Here is an 18,326-nt window from a genome sequence, read left to right on the forward strand (position 1 = left end):
AGGTGAAAAGAGAGTGAAGGAGAACTAGCTGTCTGACTCCGTGATGCCAAGCTCATGATCTAATGTTATGCTTTGCAGACATTTGGCCAAAATGAGACATGTTCTGTGCTCTCTGCCTGGTGAATAACCTCACTCTTCAGTTGCAGAGGCTGGTTTTTGTAAAGATAAGAAATGAAGCATTTGGGGGAGAATTTTCGGAGACACTGCCAGTATCCACAGTAGAAGGCTTGGCCCTGCTTGTCTATTTCATTTTCACTTTCAAGAACTAAAAGGATGCTCCCGTGCTTCTTTTCTTCTCTCTAGACACTTCTGATAGTTCGGGTTGTCATATTAACTGTATGTTTTGAGCAACCTAAATGTATATATTTCTCTAAAAATGTGAAATAGATCTAATTTAATAGCTAATTTTCAGTGGATTATATATTTCCATGTGAAAGTTATTATTTAAAAGGATTCTCTCAAAAAGTGCAAATTTAAATTTTCACAAACTTGAACAATAATTTAAAAAAACCTCCAAACCACTAAAATGACAATCTGAACTTGTTTGGAAAGAGAACTGTGTCATCCTTGCTTATCTCAGACTATCAGGGTCCAGAAGAAGTAATTTTCCTCTTTTTCAAGAAATCAATTAGATGTAGACATAGGCTTAACCAAACATACCAGCATACTGGTTAGTAAGGGATTAAACAAACTGAAAGACACCCAAAGCTGTATTATAGTTGTATTAGTCTGTTTCTGTTGCTTATAACAAAACACCTGAAACTGAAAGTAATTTATAAAGAAAACAAAATTTGTTGCTTAGAGTTTGTGAGGCTGAGAAGTCCAAAGTCCATCTGGTAGTGGCAACCGTGACCTGGGGTCTCACATTGTAAAATGGAAGCAGAGAGAACAGAGAGAAAGACAGACTCTCCTCTCTTTCTAAAGCCGTCAGACCCACACACCTGCCTACCATTTTTAATCCTTTCACTACGGCATGGTCCTACAATCTAATCACCTCTTCAAGGCTCCACCTTTCAATTACAATAATAAGATTTCCCACCCTTTTAACAGTCACAGTGGGGACCAAGTCCTAATACATAAAACTTGGGGGACACAATTCAAGCTTCAGTGAGTTTGGGGGGACATAATTCAATCCACTACAAGAGCTTGGAGAAAACCTGGTTTTCCTTTTAGATATTGGTTACAATACTTGTTATGAGGTCTGCAGTTTACTCCAAAATACTTCAGCATAGCAGTGTGGTTTTGGATTTATATTAGTTTAGGCTGTGTTCTAGGGGTGGGGGACGAGTTAACATTTAATCGAAATGGCCACTCTCCATAAGTGGCTACTGTAAGCACTGCAGCTACCTCTGGTCAACACTAGACATTTTGATAATTGGTATTAGGAAAGTTAGAAATCCGTTTTCATAGGGGAAATTAATATCTAGTTAACGTACATAGTGGATTTAACAATTAGTTCCTCATTAGTGAAGTTAATGCTATTTAGGATTATGTGACTTGGCATTAAGAAGGTATAAGAAAACTACCAAGCCTTATAGCCTTGGGAATGGTACCTGAGGCTGACCCATGAACAAACAGTCTGAGTCCAGCCGTTTGGGCAGAGAATTCTGCACCCTGATACCAACTGTGGGGCTAACAGAATCTTGCCTGTGGAAAGTCGTCACATCTGCCTTGAATGAACTTTCATGTAAGGTGATGATGGAGCACATAAAAAGACAGAGAACTGAAACTTTTTCGTGTTTATAGCCGGGATTGTGTGAAATGTTTTGTGCCTGTTTTGCTAATCAATGATGTTTAATCAAAGCCTATAATGTGACAAAATTTGGCCTGATTTTTACTTTGATTAAAACCAGGTTAGTGAGGTTGTTGTATTGTAACTAAACTTTGCCCAGCTAGACTTTGTAAAGACTACTCTTACCTATCACAAAGACCGGAAGAGTTACTCATGACCAAATAAGTGATCCCTTTTGTGTTAGTCTACTTTTTAACAAAATACCTGAAACTGGGTAATTTTTAAGAAAACAAAATTTATTGCTTACAGTTTCAGAGACTGGGAAGTCCAAAGTTCAGGGAACACATCTGGAGGGTCTCTCTCAGTGGTGGCTTTACAGCAATGCAGGGGTCTTACATGTCAGAAAATGGAAGAGCAGAGAGAGAGAGAGAGAGAGAGAGAGAGAGAGAGAGAGAGAGAGAGAGAGACTCTTGTGTGCTCTCCTTTTAAAGTCCTCAGAACCACTTCCATAACCACCATTAATCCATCAACTTATTACTCAGTGAATGGATCCATCCATTGACTAGGCATACTTCTCACAGTCCAATCACCTCTTCCTGGATCCACCTTCCAATTATTATAATCGAATATCCACTGTCAACAGCAGCAGTGGGAATTAAACTTTATTGACTCTGGGGGCCATTCAATCTGCTGCACCTTTGAAACATTTTTTCTTTTGCACTCAGTTTTGCTGTGCTCTAATTCCCAAATCCCTTGTATCAGTCAAGGTTCAACTGGAGAGGCAGACCAGTAGGAAGTATATCTATTTAGAAATTTATTGGAAGGAATTGGCTTGTGTGATTGTGGGGTATGGCTAGGCAAGCCCCAAATCTGTGGGGCAGAAGGTCAGGAAGCTGCAAGCTGGAACGCTCTAGCATGGGCTGAAGCTGTTGTTCATAGGTGCAATTCTTCCTTTTGGGGAAGCCTCAGTTCTGCTGTTATGACCTTTCAAGTGATTGAATCAGGCCCACTCAGATTATCAAGGATAATCTCTCTTGCTTAACATTGATTAATTGTGGACTTTAATCATATCTGAAAACTACCTTCACAGCAACACCTAGATTGGTGCTGGACTGAAAAATTGGGAACTGTAACCTAGCCAAGTTGACGTATCACAAAGACCATCACATCCCTTCTTGGGTTTGTGGGTAGCCAAGGCAGGCTTGGTTGGTGTCAGTGGTTCCTGTCCAGGCCCCCTACAATGTCTAATTACAAAAGGTCACTGATTGTGCTTAGTCTTGAGGCAACTCTCTTGGTCTCTTTCATCATCCTTTTGTTCATATTCATAAAAATAAAAAATAGTGTTTCTAAAGAGCTTATGTTAAATAGCCTAACTTCAATGCTTTTTCCTCCTTGAGAATGTGTTCGGACTTGCAAAATGGACTTCTCTCACCCAATTCACTGATGCAAAAGAGCTTTTTTCTCCAAACACATTTTGCTGAGTAGGTGCCATATTCTTCTGTATTCTGTTTAGAGCTGTGGCAGCATCACAGAATGAATGGCAGTGGGACAGGCAAGGGATTTAGAGTCGGAGGCGCCGAGCTCCAAGTCCTTCCTTATGACCTCTGGGATCACGGGCAAATGACTTAATCCATTTGAGCCTTGATTTCCTTATCCATAGCATAGAGGCAGTGATAATACTTGCCTTTAAGAATTGTTATGATGATCAGAAATAGTGTTGGGAAAGTGACTGGTATATGGTAGACTCTTAATACATGACTATAATAACATTTACTCAACAACTGTACCCTCTGCTGTACTAAATGCTCTAATCAGTACTTCCTCGCCCCAAGAAACTAAAAAGTCAGAGCACGAAGAAGAAGGAAAGCCTGGTGTTTATACATTCAATATAAATATTATCCACATAAAAATGTCAAAGTTATAATATTGATAAAAGCAAAGAGATATTTATTATCCTACTAGTGGTAATAAATCCTTCATGACATTGAATATTCATTCCATCTTCTGAGTTGAAGAATCTACATTTATTACATTTTCTAGCCTTTATTATTGCTGTTAAAAATGTCAGTCTTAAAAAATGTCTCAGAGCCTGAATTTTGCCATGGCAAGCCTCTTTTACCATTGTTCTATGTCTGTTGTCTTTTATTCACTTTTATAACCAGATTTCTGCAAATTTTATGTACATTCTCTATCTTATTTTAATAGTAAACATCATAAATGGGAAATAGTAAAATAAGCCTTTCATAATTGGCAAAACTTAATTTCTCTTCTCCTAGAACCAAAGAGTGTAAACATTATTAATTTATGATTTTCTTTAAATTTAATATATTTTGTGCTTCAGGCCCTAAGAAATATGTACTTGACTTCTTTGATTAGTGGTAGGAAGAAAAACCAGTTGACAAGACAATATCACACTCTTGGCAACAGGCATAATTCTATATCTCAAAATACATTAACTTGTAAAGAAACATATAAAACAAGTGAACGTAATTACTTCAGAGGAGTTGCCATGCTGCGGTGTTTGGGATGAATCTTTCAGATAGGGACTGCTTGAGATAAAGTTGTATATAAAAATGTCTTTTGCTGCCCCTTCCCTGATTTTCTACATCCCTAATTGTTGTTATTATCACACAGTCCTCAGGTTAGTTATGTCAGGTAATGTTTCAGGCTTCACAAGTTTCCTGTCCACCCCTGCCTCAAAGAGCAAAATGCGTTCACTGAATGAGTATTCCCATAGGTTCCTCTTAACCAAATTGAGAACCCTCCCTCCCTCCCTCCTTTGCTCCCTTCTTCCTTCTCTCACTCCCTCTCTCCTTTCTTCCCTCCATCCTTTCCTCCCTTCTTCCCTCCCTCACTCCCTCTCTGCCTTTCTTCCTTCCTGCTTCATTTTTTCAACAAATACTGATTTCTTTAGGCATCCAGTGCCAGACACCATACTAAGTCCTGGGGAGACAGAGATGAAAAGGCACGGTCCCTCTCTCTATTCTCACAGAATAGTGGGGAAGTAGCAAAAACACATATAACAATTTCTATATTGAAAGCACTGAGTTCTCCTGTGGAAATCAGTGAATCCCAGGAGGTGATGCTTGAGCTAATTCTTGATGGAGTAACAGGAGATTGCCAGGCAAATAGGCAAGGGAGGGGTGTGTGTGTGTGTGTGTGTGTGTGTGTGTGTGTCTGTGCGCACGTGCGTGCGTGCATGTGCCAGGAGACTAGGGTCTTCCTCGTGGAGGAAATTGCATGCATGAAAGCTCAAAGGGTTGAAACAATTCTGTATTTGGGAAGCTGCCAATGATTAAAACTTTCATAAAAATTCAGCAAAGGGGTAAAGAGGTACGTTGCATGGTGTAAGATGAAGGGGAAGTGTGAAAGTAGACACATAAACAAGCTCTTTTCACATTGTGTTTCAGAGTTCCTTCTTTGAGGATGCAATGTGGTATAGATGAAAGAATCTTTGAAACAGACTGTACAGGTTTCAAATCCTACCTCTGCAGCTTTCTACTTGAGGGGCCTTGGGCAAGTTACTTGCCCTCATTAGTAATATGGCTATAATATGAGACAGCTATTTATATATTATAGGGATTTTGTAAAGATGAGAGCAGAAAATGTATGCAAAGGGCTTAGAAAAGAGCTGGAACATACTAGTATCACCTCTCAGTTCTCAGTTTAGAGCTGAAGGAAGAATGAGAAGATAGGCCAGGAGCTGAGCAGGTGTTGGGATATGGGCCCACCATGTGCTATATGTGGGATTTATAACTAGCTAGGGAGGCCAACACCAAAGCAGTGTTGCATTAAGAAAGATTCTGTCCTTTCCTCTTTGTTTCTTTCTGGCTCTTGAAATGGTAGCAGTCTTGAAGGAAAGGTCAGATACATCCAATGTAGAAGGTGCTGTAAATTCTCTGTCCGGACATAGTTTGGCCCCTCTTTTTGATTTCTCCACTCCCAAAGTTGGTGACCTTTGACTTTAGCTGTATCTAGTCCTCCTTGCTGCATTCAGCTGTGCTTGACACAGGGGCTGACGGACGACTATACTTCAATTCAGGTCAGAGAGCTGAGCTCATGGAGACAAGAGTCTAGTATTAAGAAAATGCCAAGTTGAGAAAATAAAGCAGGAAAGACCAATAATCAGAGAAAAGGAGATGGTAAGAGAGTAACATTCATTTTGGAAGAAGGACCTTGGTCTGGCCACTCTTTCTTGGCATTTTACATACCACAAGCTCAATACTTGATGATTGTCAAAATTTATCATTTTGAAGCAGTAGAATGATCTCTGCATTAGCAGAATAAGAAGCAACTGAGCACAGAATGGCCTGCAGGTGAACGGTGCCCATCTGACAAATGCCTGTGGCCTGGGGACTATCCATAATCATTGTCCTCGAAATGTGGGTCTCGTATTAAAGAGAATCTATATAAGACAATATCAGGCCTCCCACCTGAGGATGGGTAATATCTCAAAGGCAGTTCTTTTGGAGATTGCAGTCCAGGAAGTGAGGAATGTCTCTCTCAGAGTTGCCACGGCAACATCTCCCTCTTATGACATGAAGGAAGACAGAGGTCATGTTGGTGGGCTGTTTAAATGTTGCTCTGATTGTGTCTTTTATTTCCATGGGGGAAAAGAGAAAAAGGCAATAAGCAGGAGGAAAAAATAAAAATAGAAAAAAAAGTAAAAGAGATAAAGGGATTTCTGGGAGTGATTTTCTAAGTAGATTTTGTTATTGAAGGATTCATGTTAATTCAATTGGATTTAAAGTCTAATAAGAGAATCCAAAATGAAATCTCTGACACTTGAAGGTACAAGGAGTGTCCAAGTGCAATATGACACAATGGCCTCTTTCATGCTGTGGAGAGAGACTTTAAACTAGATTGCGAGGAAAAGAGGAGTCACTTAAGATTTAGACCAAGAATAAGAACAGGTTTTCTTTAAATAAATTGGGCTTCTTTTGGTGATTTCTACTCACCTTTTGAACCCACACTTTTGAATTGCATAAAACCTCTGTTAAATTAGAGAATGGGGTGGTATCAGTCAGATTCAGTCAGGAAAACAGAACAAAAAAGGTCATTTATCAGTTACAAGGGAACTAGTTACAAAGGTATTGGGATATAACGTTAGGTATCTTTTGTCATACACACATACACACACACAGAGAGAAAGAGAGTGAGAGAGAGCGTGAGCCTGTTTTTTCCCTTTCTTCTAACCTCTAATCTTTTGTTTTTCAGACTCCTAGCAGTGTCTCCTATTGACCAAACCTAACAAGAAGCCAGTTGTCAAGGAAGACTGGGGAATTGTTGCATGGATCAGCTTTTTGTAAGGCAGAGCAGAGGAAGGGTGCCCAGTGGGTCTTAAAGACGAATAACCAGCAAAGGGAGCATGAGAGTATGAGAGAAGGCTAGCATTACGGACTAGTAAAAAGACTGAATTGTAGAATACTTGAAAAAGAATGAAGATTTATTATTTCAAGATGTGTACCATATAAGACATTTTATTTAGGAGAGTGAGGTTGTCCTAAAAAGGCCAGCAGTTTGGGTTTGAAGTCCAGAGACTCTGATTGCTGCTTTCTGCAGTATGTACTCTATGATATCAAAGACATCATTCAAATTAGGGCAACTCTTCCTAGTATCAGAATGAGATTCACCAGGATAATTTGGAGAATAGAATGAATTTCTTCCCTGAATAAGTAATTGTACTTCTAAGTTATTACCACCCCCCCCAATATCTGACTCAGTTTTAAGAACTGATCAGTATATAATTTAAGTTGAGCTATAAGATAAACTAGCAGAATATTGATGCCTGCTCTATGCTAGAATCTCAGAATGTTACGGTCGGATATCAGCTTGGAGTCTGGAACAGCATCTTTGGACAACCTTTATGATCACCATCTTTGTCCAGCCTCTCCTTGAACTATTCTAGAGGTGATATCTTCCCGAGGCAACCCATGTCATTTCCAGACTGCTGGGTTAGTTATCTGTTTCCTGATCCCTGGTCATAGTCTGTTTAGGCTGCTACAACAAAATATCATAAACTGGGTGGCTTACAAACAGTAGAAATTTGTTTCACAGGCTGGAAAGTCCAAGATCAAGGCAGATGCTGTGTCTGGTGAGGGCCTGTGTTCTCCCCTCTGATCTCCAAATTCTTTTTTAATCTGAAAACTCTCTCTCCCCTCATGCAGCTAGCCTGGCATGAGGAATGTTCAAAATGCAGGCCTTCCTCCAGCAGATATCAGAGAACTCCCAGCTGCTGATGAATCTCATCTCAGCTCCCTACCTGCACAGCCCAGGATCCCAAATTTGAGGCTCAGATGATGGTGAACGTGCTGCTCTTTGCAGGGAACCCTTAGCTAGCTACAGGAGCAGCTCTGCCTGCAGCTCTGGGTCTTCCTGCTGCACATGGAGAATCTGGAGTCCCTCTTAATTCTTACCAATTCTTGTAGATGCTGCTGCAGATGTAGCAGAGATTGGAAACTTGCAGACTGAGGCTCCTAGCTGGTTCCCAACCTCGGCTCCTTCAGGATATGCCAGACCCCAGCACCCCTTGGCAGGCAGCAGGGCCAGGTCTGCTCTTGAGGGCCCCACCTCCTCGCTAGCCACACCAACCACATCTTCTCCAGAAGGGGCTTGCTATGCCCAGCAGCAGCTCATTCAGCAGATGATGCAGCTTTTGGCTGGAAGTGGAAACTCACAGATGCAGACACCAGAAGAGAGATTTCAGTAGCAACTGAAATGGGAGTAGCTCAATTCCATGGGCTTCATCAGTGGTGAGGCCAACCTGCAGGCCCTGATTGCCACAGGAGGGGACAGCAGCGCAGCTATTGAGAGACTCCTGGGCTCCTAGCTCTCCTAATCTCTTGACCCATGCCTCCTGTCTCCCCACTCCCTCGATGCCAGCATTTGGTTCCTACATCAGCCCCTACCCTCTGCAGCTTGCTGTCTCTTCTATCTTCTCCCTCGTCCTCTCCAAACAGCAAAGTGACTTTAGAGGCATGGGCCTCAACCCCACAGGTCTGTCTGAGAATTTTGGTTTTACTGCTGTATCTCTTACAGAATCTTCTCTACTGACCCTCCTTGAGCAGAGCCATTTACACAATGTTCACAGTTTTGTCGACTGGCCCACCTCCTTGCTCCTTACCACCTTTTGCAGGCTGCAGGCTGCTCAGTGGCAGTGCAGAGCCAAAGGAGGAAACAGCTACATGGTTCACTGAAACAGGGTCTTCCACCTGTACCGCCAGGGTTTTGCTTGTCTCATGTTTACTTCTGGTAACTCTCTTTTTTCTTTCTCTCCTCTACCTCCTACCACCCCCCAGCCCAACCAGTACTAGGATTTCACACTCTGAAGGACAGGCAGGTGAAACAGGCTGTGGTTTTCCTCCTCAACCATTACTCTGGTCACTTCATCCAGCGCTTTTTCATGGGCTCTGATGGGACTTCAGGGGGAGGAGGAAGATGATGCCTGTCCTCCTTGTCTGAAGTGGGAGATGAGACACAGCTCTCTGGACAGGAGTTAACAAGCCCTGGGCCAGACCAGTGGAGATTGAATAGGAGGGAATGAGATTTTCTAGAAGAAGGAAAAGGGGAGAAGGTCTGAGTAAAAAGCTTGGGTGTTGGAATTGATAGGGACTGGAAGCACTGAGAGCAGGAGAATCCAGGCCCAGGCCTGGCAGAGGAGGCTTAGATATGGAACTAGAATTGAAGGAGGGGTCACTGTGTCCCATAAGGGTCACATTGGCTTCATTCCCTTGAAGACATTTACACGCACGCACGCACGCACGCGCGCGCGCACACACACACACACACACACACACACACACACACACACACACACACACACACACACACACACACACACACACTTCCATGTCCCCAGGCACGAGTGATCTGAGGGAGTGGGAAGTGTGTGTAAGTTGGGTGAGGGGTGGAGGTGAAGTCTTCATTGCTTTTTGGTTCAGAGCTCTCTCCCACCAGAGAGAAGTGGGTAAAAGGGTCAGTCTAGGTTACAAACACATACAGCCAGGGAGCCAGGTCCCTTGGGCATCTGGATGCTGGCTCACTCCAGGGCAGTGTGGGCACCCGTTCTGAAGCTGGCAGGCTGGGACCAGCACCCTCATCACCCCTCACTGCTTTGGGGTATACTACAGGGATCTTTCCCTCCAGAGCCTCTGGTCTTTGGCTTCCTGGCCCATGCCCTTTTAGTTCTACAGTATTTCCCCCTAGGTTAGAAAGTTTTATTTGAGGAAGGAGAGGAGAGGGTGGCACTGATAGCTTTGATCTGGAGTTGGACTTTGCTCTACTGGTGCATAGAGGTGGCTCATATCACCTGCTCCCTCTGCTACTTGGCCCAGCTGCTTGGAGGACCCATGGCTGAGATAATGGAGGCAAGAGGAACAGAGCTTGTTCCAAGTGGCAATGGGTTCCAAGTGGTCCAGAGAGGGGGTCTATGGGGCTTTCCCTCCCACCCCCTCCCAACTCCCACACTGGCCTTTGTAAATAAATGGCATGGTCTTTGTTTTAAAAACAGAAAAAATCCCAACTCTGTTATTACTAGTCATATGACCTCTGCCACTTACTAGCTATATGATCTATGCCAACCCCTTGAAGCCTCAGTTTTCTCATCTGTAGTAAGAGAATAATAGTGAAACCAAATTCACAGGGTCATTTCTAGGCTTTGATGAGATAAAGCATGCAAAGCTAATTAGTCCAGTGATTGGAACCTGGTAAGTGCTCAATAAATATCACTTATTAGTTTGTTTTTTCAGAGTACAAACAGGGTAGGACCAGACTGCCTGGATTCATATACATATTTTTTATTTTATATTTTCCTTTATTTAATTGAAATATACTTCTTAATTGTACATATCTATGGGGTGCAGCATTGAATATAAATACCTGTGTGCAGTATGTGATTCTCAAATCTGGATAATTAGTATATTCAACATTACATAATGTAACCTTTTTTTGTGGCCCTTTACCAGTTTCTCACTAACCCCTCCTCCCCCTTGCCCATGCCTCAGTTCCATTCCCTCCTTTTGAAAGTTCAATGAATTATTGTGATTGTTGTTTCTTTCTTTTTTATTTATTTGTTTATCTTTTTAACTCCCATTTATGAGTGTGATCATACAGTATTTCTCTTTCTGTGCCTGGCTTATTTTACTTGTCATAATTTTCTCTGAGTTCATCCATGTTGCTGTCAATGGCAGCATTTCATTCTTTTCAATGGCAGAGTAGTATTCCATTGTGTATATATACCACATTTTCTTTATCCAGTCATCAGTCGATAGACATTTAGGTTGGTTTCATATCTTGGCTATTGCAAATAGGGCTGCGATAAATATGGGAGTGCAGGTATCCCTTCCACATGATGATTTCCATTCCTTTGGGTATATACCCAGCAGTGGGATTGCTGGGTCATATGGTTGCCTCATCTGTAGTTGTTTGAGGAACCTCCATAATGTTTTCCCTAATGGCTGCACCAGTTTATAGTCCCACCAGCAGTGTAGGAGGGTTCCTCTTTCTCTGCATCCTCGCCAGCATTTGTTATTCTGTTTTTTTGATACTGGCCAGTCTAACTGGGGTGAGATGATATCTCAGTGTGGTTTTCATTTGCATTTCTGATGCTTAGTAATGTTGAGCATTTTTTCATGTGTCTGTTGGCCATTTGTATATCTTCCTTTGAGAAATGCCTATTTAGCTCCTTTGCCCATTTTTTAAATCAGTTTTTTTTTTTTTTTTTTTTTACTGTTAAGTTGTTTGAGAACTTTGTATATTCTGGATGTCAATTCCTTGTTGGATGCATAATTCGCAAATATTTTCTCCCATTCTGTAGGTTGTCTTTTCACTCTGTTGTTTCTTTTGCTGTGTAGAAGCTTTTTAGTTTGATACAATTCCATTTGTTTATTTTTTCTTTTGTTGCCTGTGCTTTTGGGGTCTTATTAATAAAGTCTTTGCCCAGTCCTATATCCTGAAGTGTTTTCCCTATATTTTCTTTTAGTAGTTTTATAATTTCAGGTCTTATATTTAAGGCTTTATTTTTTTCTTTATCAGTTCATTCAGTTTTGTGTAAATAACTTTTGTTCTGTTGATCTTGGTTAGCTGTTTTATAGCTGCTTGCAAGGCCAGGAATCTTCCATTTCAAGAAATGCAACAATGGCCTTCATGAACATCAGTGCTCACTTCATAAACAAATCATAAGCAAAATATAGCATGGCAGAGATGAAAGGATTCATGATACTAAAATGAATCCATACACTGTTTTCAGATCCAATGACAATCCATATCATTTACAGTTTATAAATGAGTAAAAACAATATTATATTCTTCAAAAGGCATACTGGCTCCCAAGGTGACTTCCCAAGCAGGGGGCTTGGCCTCTGCTGTCTCCCTGGTCTGTTTGGCCCTTGAACTCTGGGTTCCGATGTTGCTCTTGGCGTTGCTGCGCTGTGGCTGGTGTCTCCTGAGGCCTCACTTGCCCTCTCCTCATGTGGCTCATTCCTGGACATTGCTGGACTTGGACTTGGCTCTAGGCTGTCTTTCCCAGCCCCCAGGACATTTGCACTGTGCAGATTGTGCCCATGACATTGCGTATGAGGGGCCGAGAAGGCCACCTGCCCTCCTGTTCAGTTGGAGAGGGCATTGAGAGCCCACGCTTGTCACCAGATAGAGTCTCTGTCTTGTATGAAGACCTGTAGGCTTCCTGACACACAGGTGAAGGGGCAGGGAGAGGACTGTTCAGGATGGCAACTCACGTTTTTGCTGTATCACCTTCTCTCCTGGATCTTTCTGATGAGATTCTCCTGGGAAATTGGCAAACTTGATTATCGATTTAGCCCCAGATTCACTGGTGGCCAAGGAGGAAGATGTGGACTGTGGAAGGGACAAGGGTTGAACCTCACTTGACTTAGATTTGTGGGCTCAGGGGCTTGGAGTTCTGGGCCCCACCTGTTCCTCATTGGAAACCTTGTAATATGTGTTTCTAGCTCCTGTTGAGTGTCTGGACTGAGGGAGAAAGGCTCCCGGTGGTGCTCATACAGGATACCTCACCCTTTGAGGATGCTAGATTTCTGGGTTTTGTGTGGATGTCAGACGTGGGAAGAGCATGATTGGCAGCAAGCCTGGATCAACGCGCACTCCCAGAGATCATGCCCTCATTGATCTCCCCCAACTTCTGGCGCAAGTGGACTTTCAGGGTCTTTTCTAGATGGTGCTTGTCTGGGCCCTTGGGTCACACTCCTTGGGCCTCATTAAGTCACTTTCTGATAATTCCTTAACCTCCAGAACATTCACTGAGGTGCTTCCTGAATCCTCGGGTAGATCTTCTAGGACACAATCCTGATCTTGCCCTAGATTCTTGCTCGGGTCTTTCTTCAGTTTAAACTTACTGGGCCCTTTCTACAGAATCTTTCAGAGCTCCTGGACTCCATCTTCTGTGCACTCTTGCTGCTTTCACCTGCAAATTTGGAAGGCTTGGAGGGCCCATGCTTGATTTTTGCCTGACACTGACATGTCATTGGTGAGAATTCACCCTGAGGCCTTGTCAGTTCCCCAGGGCTGTAGAGGTATTCATCTTTGATGAACGTGCCTTGCTGCTGCAGTTGCTACTGGAGATCAGGGCTGTTTGAATCCCCAGGAAGGATGGAGGCTGACTTGTGGGTCTGGTGAAGGGTGGGAGTGGGTTGGCTAAAGACTTCCTGAGATTCTTTGAACACAGAGGGTAAAGCCTTACTCTGTTTCATTCGCTTCTGTGAGGGCCATTCCAGGTGCTGATTTTTAGTTGGGATGAAAGATGGTGACTGCTTTTGGGATGTGGGACAAAATATTCTACAGGCCCTAGTCAGGGGGGGAGAACAACATAATGGGTTTGGCAGAGAGGATGGGAGATGGGCCTACATCTGGATCTAAGTCAGAGGTGAGGGCCAGTTTTGAGACAAAAGTTGGAGTTGGGCCACATGGTGGGGCAATGGCTGGGCCTGGGAAAGCTGTGAAGGTACTGTAGCCTGAGTTTGAGCTGGACAACAATTAGAGAATCCATTGAATAAAACAGAGGGAGATCATTGTGAGGAAGGCTTTCAAGACCCAGGTGGTAGCCACCAGGGACTCACAGTGGAGAGAGGGAAGGCCCCAGGAGAGCAGGCTGCATTTCTGCTGTAAATGGTCCTCCAAGACCTTGGGATAAGAGAGCTTCTGAGGACCGGGCAACTGCTCTGGTTTGTCTTTCATGCTCCAGAAAGACTGTGGGGTTAGGGTGTTCTGCTTGTTACCCAGTGACTTTAACATATTCCACAGAGAACTCAGAAGGTAGTCTGGACTCATTTGTTTCAGAAATGACCCATCCTTTACTTTTTCCTTCCATATCATCAATTCCTAGTGATTAGTATCTCCAGGAGCTTCTGAACATTGGGGTTTATAAAAGAGGGGCTACCAGCCTCTATCTGCCATGAGGCCTCTGGTGGGTGGCAGGATAGATGTTCTTGCTGGGATTGGCCATGTGATGAGGTGGGAGGAACAAGACCTTGGCAGTTGCCCACCACCAGGAGAAAAATTAAATAGTGTGGGCAAGGCCTGTGTTGCCTGGTGGGATTCTTTTCAAGTCAGACTGGTCTTCTTGAGGTTCTGCCGATGGGGTGGAGGCCAGAGGAAGAGGATGCTTGGCCAGAGGAGCTGGGGCAGCTAATATGGACAAGGAGATGGGAGCAGCATCTTCCACGTGCTCCCTGCACAGCTGCTGGGCTCTGGCAGGTGCTGGTTTACACATATCACCCCCATGGCTGCAGGAGACAAGAACCAGATGCTGCAGCCAGGAGCAGATGGGCCAGGAGCCAGGCAGGGGTGATGCCTGTGGCCCCTCCACTGCCCACGCACTGACTTCACAAAGCTCCTGCCACCCCTGTCCCAGGGCTATGGTCACATCCTGTCCCCTTCTGTGATCTGCCCTCAAAGGTCAGCCCCAGGCCCTGGGATCATATCATAGGCCCTGGGAGGAAGGAAGACTTGAGAGAGAGGGGGAAAGTTCCTTACCTTTGTGGAAGCACGGCCAGCCACTGAACCTCCTCCAGTTCCCCCAGGCCATCACTACAGGCTGAAATCAGGAGACTGGGTTATGGTGAAAGGAGGGCACTAAAGATCCTACAGAAGGCTGAGCAGAATGTCCTTTTAGGGAAGACCATGGGAAATTAGACTCTGGAGCCCCAGCATCAGTGTCCAGGGACATATGATCCCAGGCAGTGACAACTAAGAGCACGGATGGGTAGCACTTTGTCATTTACAAAGTACTTCCACGTCCAGCACCCCATGGTCCTCACAACCACCCTCTGGGGAAGAAAGGACCGGGTCGTCCCAAAGAAGAATCAGCCTTAGTGAAGTTAAACAGCATGCCCACAATTGGGCCCGAGGTCCCACCTCCAGATCCCGGCAGTATTTGTCCACTACCCATCCCCCTCAACCCAATCCCCTCTGCTGGGCAATACCCATTCCCTGGCCTGCTGTGGCTTCATTTTCAGTGCAGAATCTGAGAAGTACCTCAGGTTCTGGACTCCTTCCCAGAGCCTCCCTCTCAGGCCTCTGCTATGACATCCTTGGAGACCTGGCCCTCGTCACTCAGGGACAGGTGAGGTCAAGTTACCTCCAAGGCTCTGGCAGAGGGTCAGAGCCTCACCTTGCAGAGATATGCCCTTCCTGCCCCTGCTCCTCTTCCTCTTCTTCATCTCCATCTGATGCCAGGAGACAAGAAAGATCTAGAGGCTGGGACCCAACTCTCACTCTCCTCCACTAGACAAGCCGCAGACACACAGTGTTCATGAATAACACGACTTTCCACATTTAGCTGATGATCTGTTCTCTTTTTTTGCCTTTTACTCATTTTTGAAAGTGGATAAAAATGTTTCCTTTTCCTTCTTAGAAAAATGCAAAGAAGAATTTTCTACATGAGATCCACCATGGACTTCCTCAGTGCCTCTGCTCTGGAAACCCACAGGCTACACCTGCATCTCAGTTGTCAGGTAGGATTCTCCCTCCTCTGGTGGGAGGCTGTCAGGGGCTCAGCACAGCCCTCAGATGAGCCTGACATGGAGGCAAGACTTGACCCAAGGCACCTTCCTTGGAAGGCACTGATGAGCCAATGCTCTGGGCCTCAGAGATCTCAGCTCTCTCAGCAATCCTGTCCTTAGCTGTCGAGTTGCAGCATTTGATCCAGCCCTCGCCCCTCCAGCTCAGCCACACAGCTGGTCTGAGAGCTTCAGACAGAAATCCCAGTGCCCTCTCTCATCCCACCTGCCTGTCCCTAGAAGGATGATGTTCTATTCTGTCCTGAGATTTCCTATCTCAGGAGTCTCTCTAGTTGATTTGGAAAAGTGGGGATAGTAATAGGAAGAAAAGAGAGAATCACTGTTTGTTGAGTCTGAGTGGAGGATTGCTTACCTTCCTCATGTTTCTCTTTCTCCTAGGAGGTGGTAAGGATGGACCATTCTAGAAGTAGGGGAGTAACATAGTGAAGAGCCTGAATCCACCCAGGAAGGCAAGGGTGGTAGCTGCCATCCAGGAAGTGGAGCTGGGTTTCAGCAATGTGGCACCAACACTATTCAGAGGGAAGAGAAGATTCTCCATCTTCTGTATCACACTGAGCCCTGGGAATTCCCTTTGGTTCTAGGGCCCAGGACAGCATCACAGTGCTGTGACCTCATCACAGAGGGTTCCTGAGGGTGGGGGAGGGGGAAAAAAGAGGAAGAGGCTGAAATATAGCTCCTCTCCCACCATCTGGCCCAGCAGGTCCCTCCACCCTTTTGGGCCTTCAGGATCTCTCCTTCCATTTAAGACTTTAATCCATTTTGAGTTGATTTTGGTATATGGTGAGAGGTACAGGTCCAGTTTCATTTTTCTACATATAGATGTCCAGTTTTGCCAGCACCATTTATTGAAGAGGCAGACTTTCCCCAATGTACGTTCTTTTTTTGCCTTTGTTGAATTATCAGTTGGCTGTAGGTATGTGGGTTGATTTCTGGGTTCTCTACTCTGTTCCATTGGTCCAAGTGTCTATTTTTATGCCAGTACCATGCTGTTTTGGTTACAATAGCACTGCAGTGTAATTTGAAGTTAGGTAGTATTATGCCTCCAGCTTTGTTTTTTTTGCTCAGGATTGCTTTGGCTATTCAGTCTTTTGTTGTTCCATATGAATGTTAGGATTGTTTTTTTCTGTTTCTGTGAACAATGTCATTGGTATTTCGATGGAGATTGCATTGAATCTGTAGATCACTTTGGGTAGTATGGACATTTTCACAATGTTAATTCTTCCAATCCAAGAACATGGAATGTCTATCTTTTTGCAATCTCTTTAATTTCTTTCAGCAGTGATTTGCTGTTTTCACTGAAGAGATCTTTCACCATCTTGGTTAAATTGATTCCTAGGTATTTTGGTTTTTTGGTGACTATTGTAAATGGGCTAGCTTTCTTGATTTCTTTTTATGTTAGCTCATTATTGGAGTATAAAAATGCTACTGATTTTGCACATTGATTTTTGTATTTTGCAACTTTACTGAAGTTGTTTATCAGCTCTAAGAATATTTTGTAGAGTCTGTAGGTTTTTCTATATATAGGATCCTGTCATCTGCAAACATGGACAGTTTGACTTCCTCTTTTCCAAATGAATGCACTTTATTTTTTTCTCTTGCCTGATTGCTCTGGCTAGTATTTCCAATACTATGTTAAATCAGAGTGGTTAGAGTGGGCATCATTGCCTTCTTCCTGTTCTTAGGATGGTATTGGTGGAGGGTTTGTCATATGTAGCTTTTGTTGTTATGAGATACTTTTCTTCTATACCTAATTTGCTTTATCATGAAGAGATGTTGAATTATGTCAAATACTTTTTCTGTGTCTATTGAGATAATCTTAAGGTTTTTGTCCTTGATTTGATTGATGTGGTGTATCACATTTATTGACTTGTGCATGTTGAACCATCCTTGCATCCCTGGGATGAATCCTACTTGATCATGGTATATAATTTTTCTGATGTGTTGCTCTATTCTGATTGCTAATATTTTGCTGAGGATTTTTGTGTCTATGTTCATCAGAGATATTTCCTGTAGTTTTCTTTTTTTGTTGTATCTTTGTGTGGTTATTATATCAGGGTAACGCTGGCCTCATAGAATGAATATGTTTGAGTGGCCTGTGTTTCAGTTTTTTGGGATAGTTTAAAGAGAATTAGTACTCATTCCTTTTTAATGGTTTGGTGAAATTCAGCAGTAAAGACAGCCAGTTTTGGGCTTTGTTGAGAGACTGCTGATTAGTGCTTCAATCTCATTGCTTGTAATTGATCTGTTCAGATTTTCTATGTTTCTTGGTTCAGTCTTGGTCATTTGTGTGTGTTCAGAAATTTATCCATTTCCTCCAAGTTTTCAAATTCGTTGTATATAGTTGTTTATACTAGTGTCTAATGATTAATTGTATTTCTGTGAAATTGGTTTTAATGTCTCCTTTTGCATTTCCGATTTTTGCTATTTGGGTTTTCTCTCTTCTTTTTTTTTTATTTGTTAACCTCACTTATGGTTTGTCTGTTTTGTTTATCTTCTCAAAAAACCAACTTTTTGTTTCATTGATCTTTTGTGTTGTTTTTTGGGTC

Source organism: Cynocephalus volans, chromosome 1 (assembly GCF_027409185.1).
Source record: "Cynocephalus volans isolate mCynVol1 chromosome 1, mCynVol1.pri, whole genome shotgun sequence".
Classification (NCBI taxonomy): domain Eukaryota; kingdom Metazoa; phylum Chordata; class Mammalia; order Dermoptera; family Cynocephalidae; genus Cynocephalus; species Cynocephalus volans.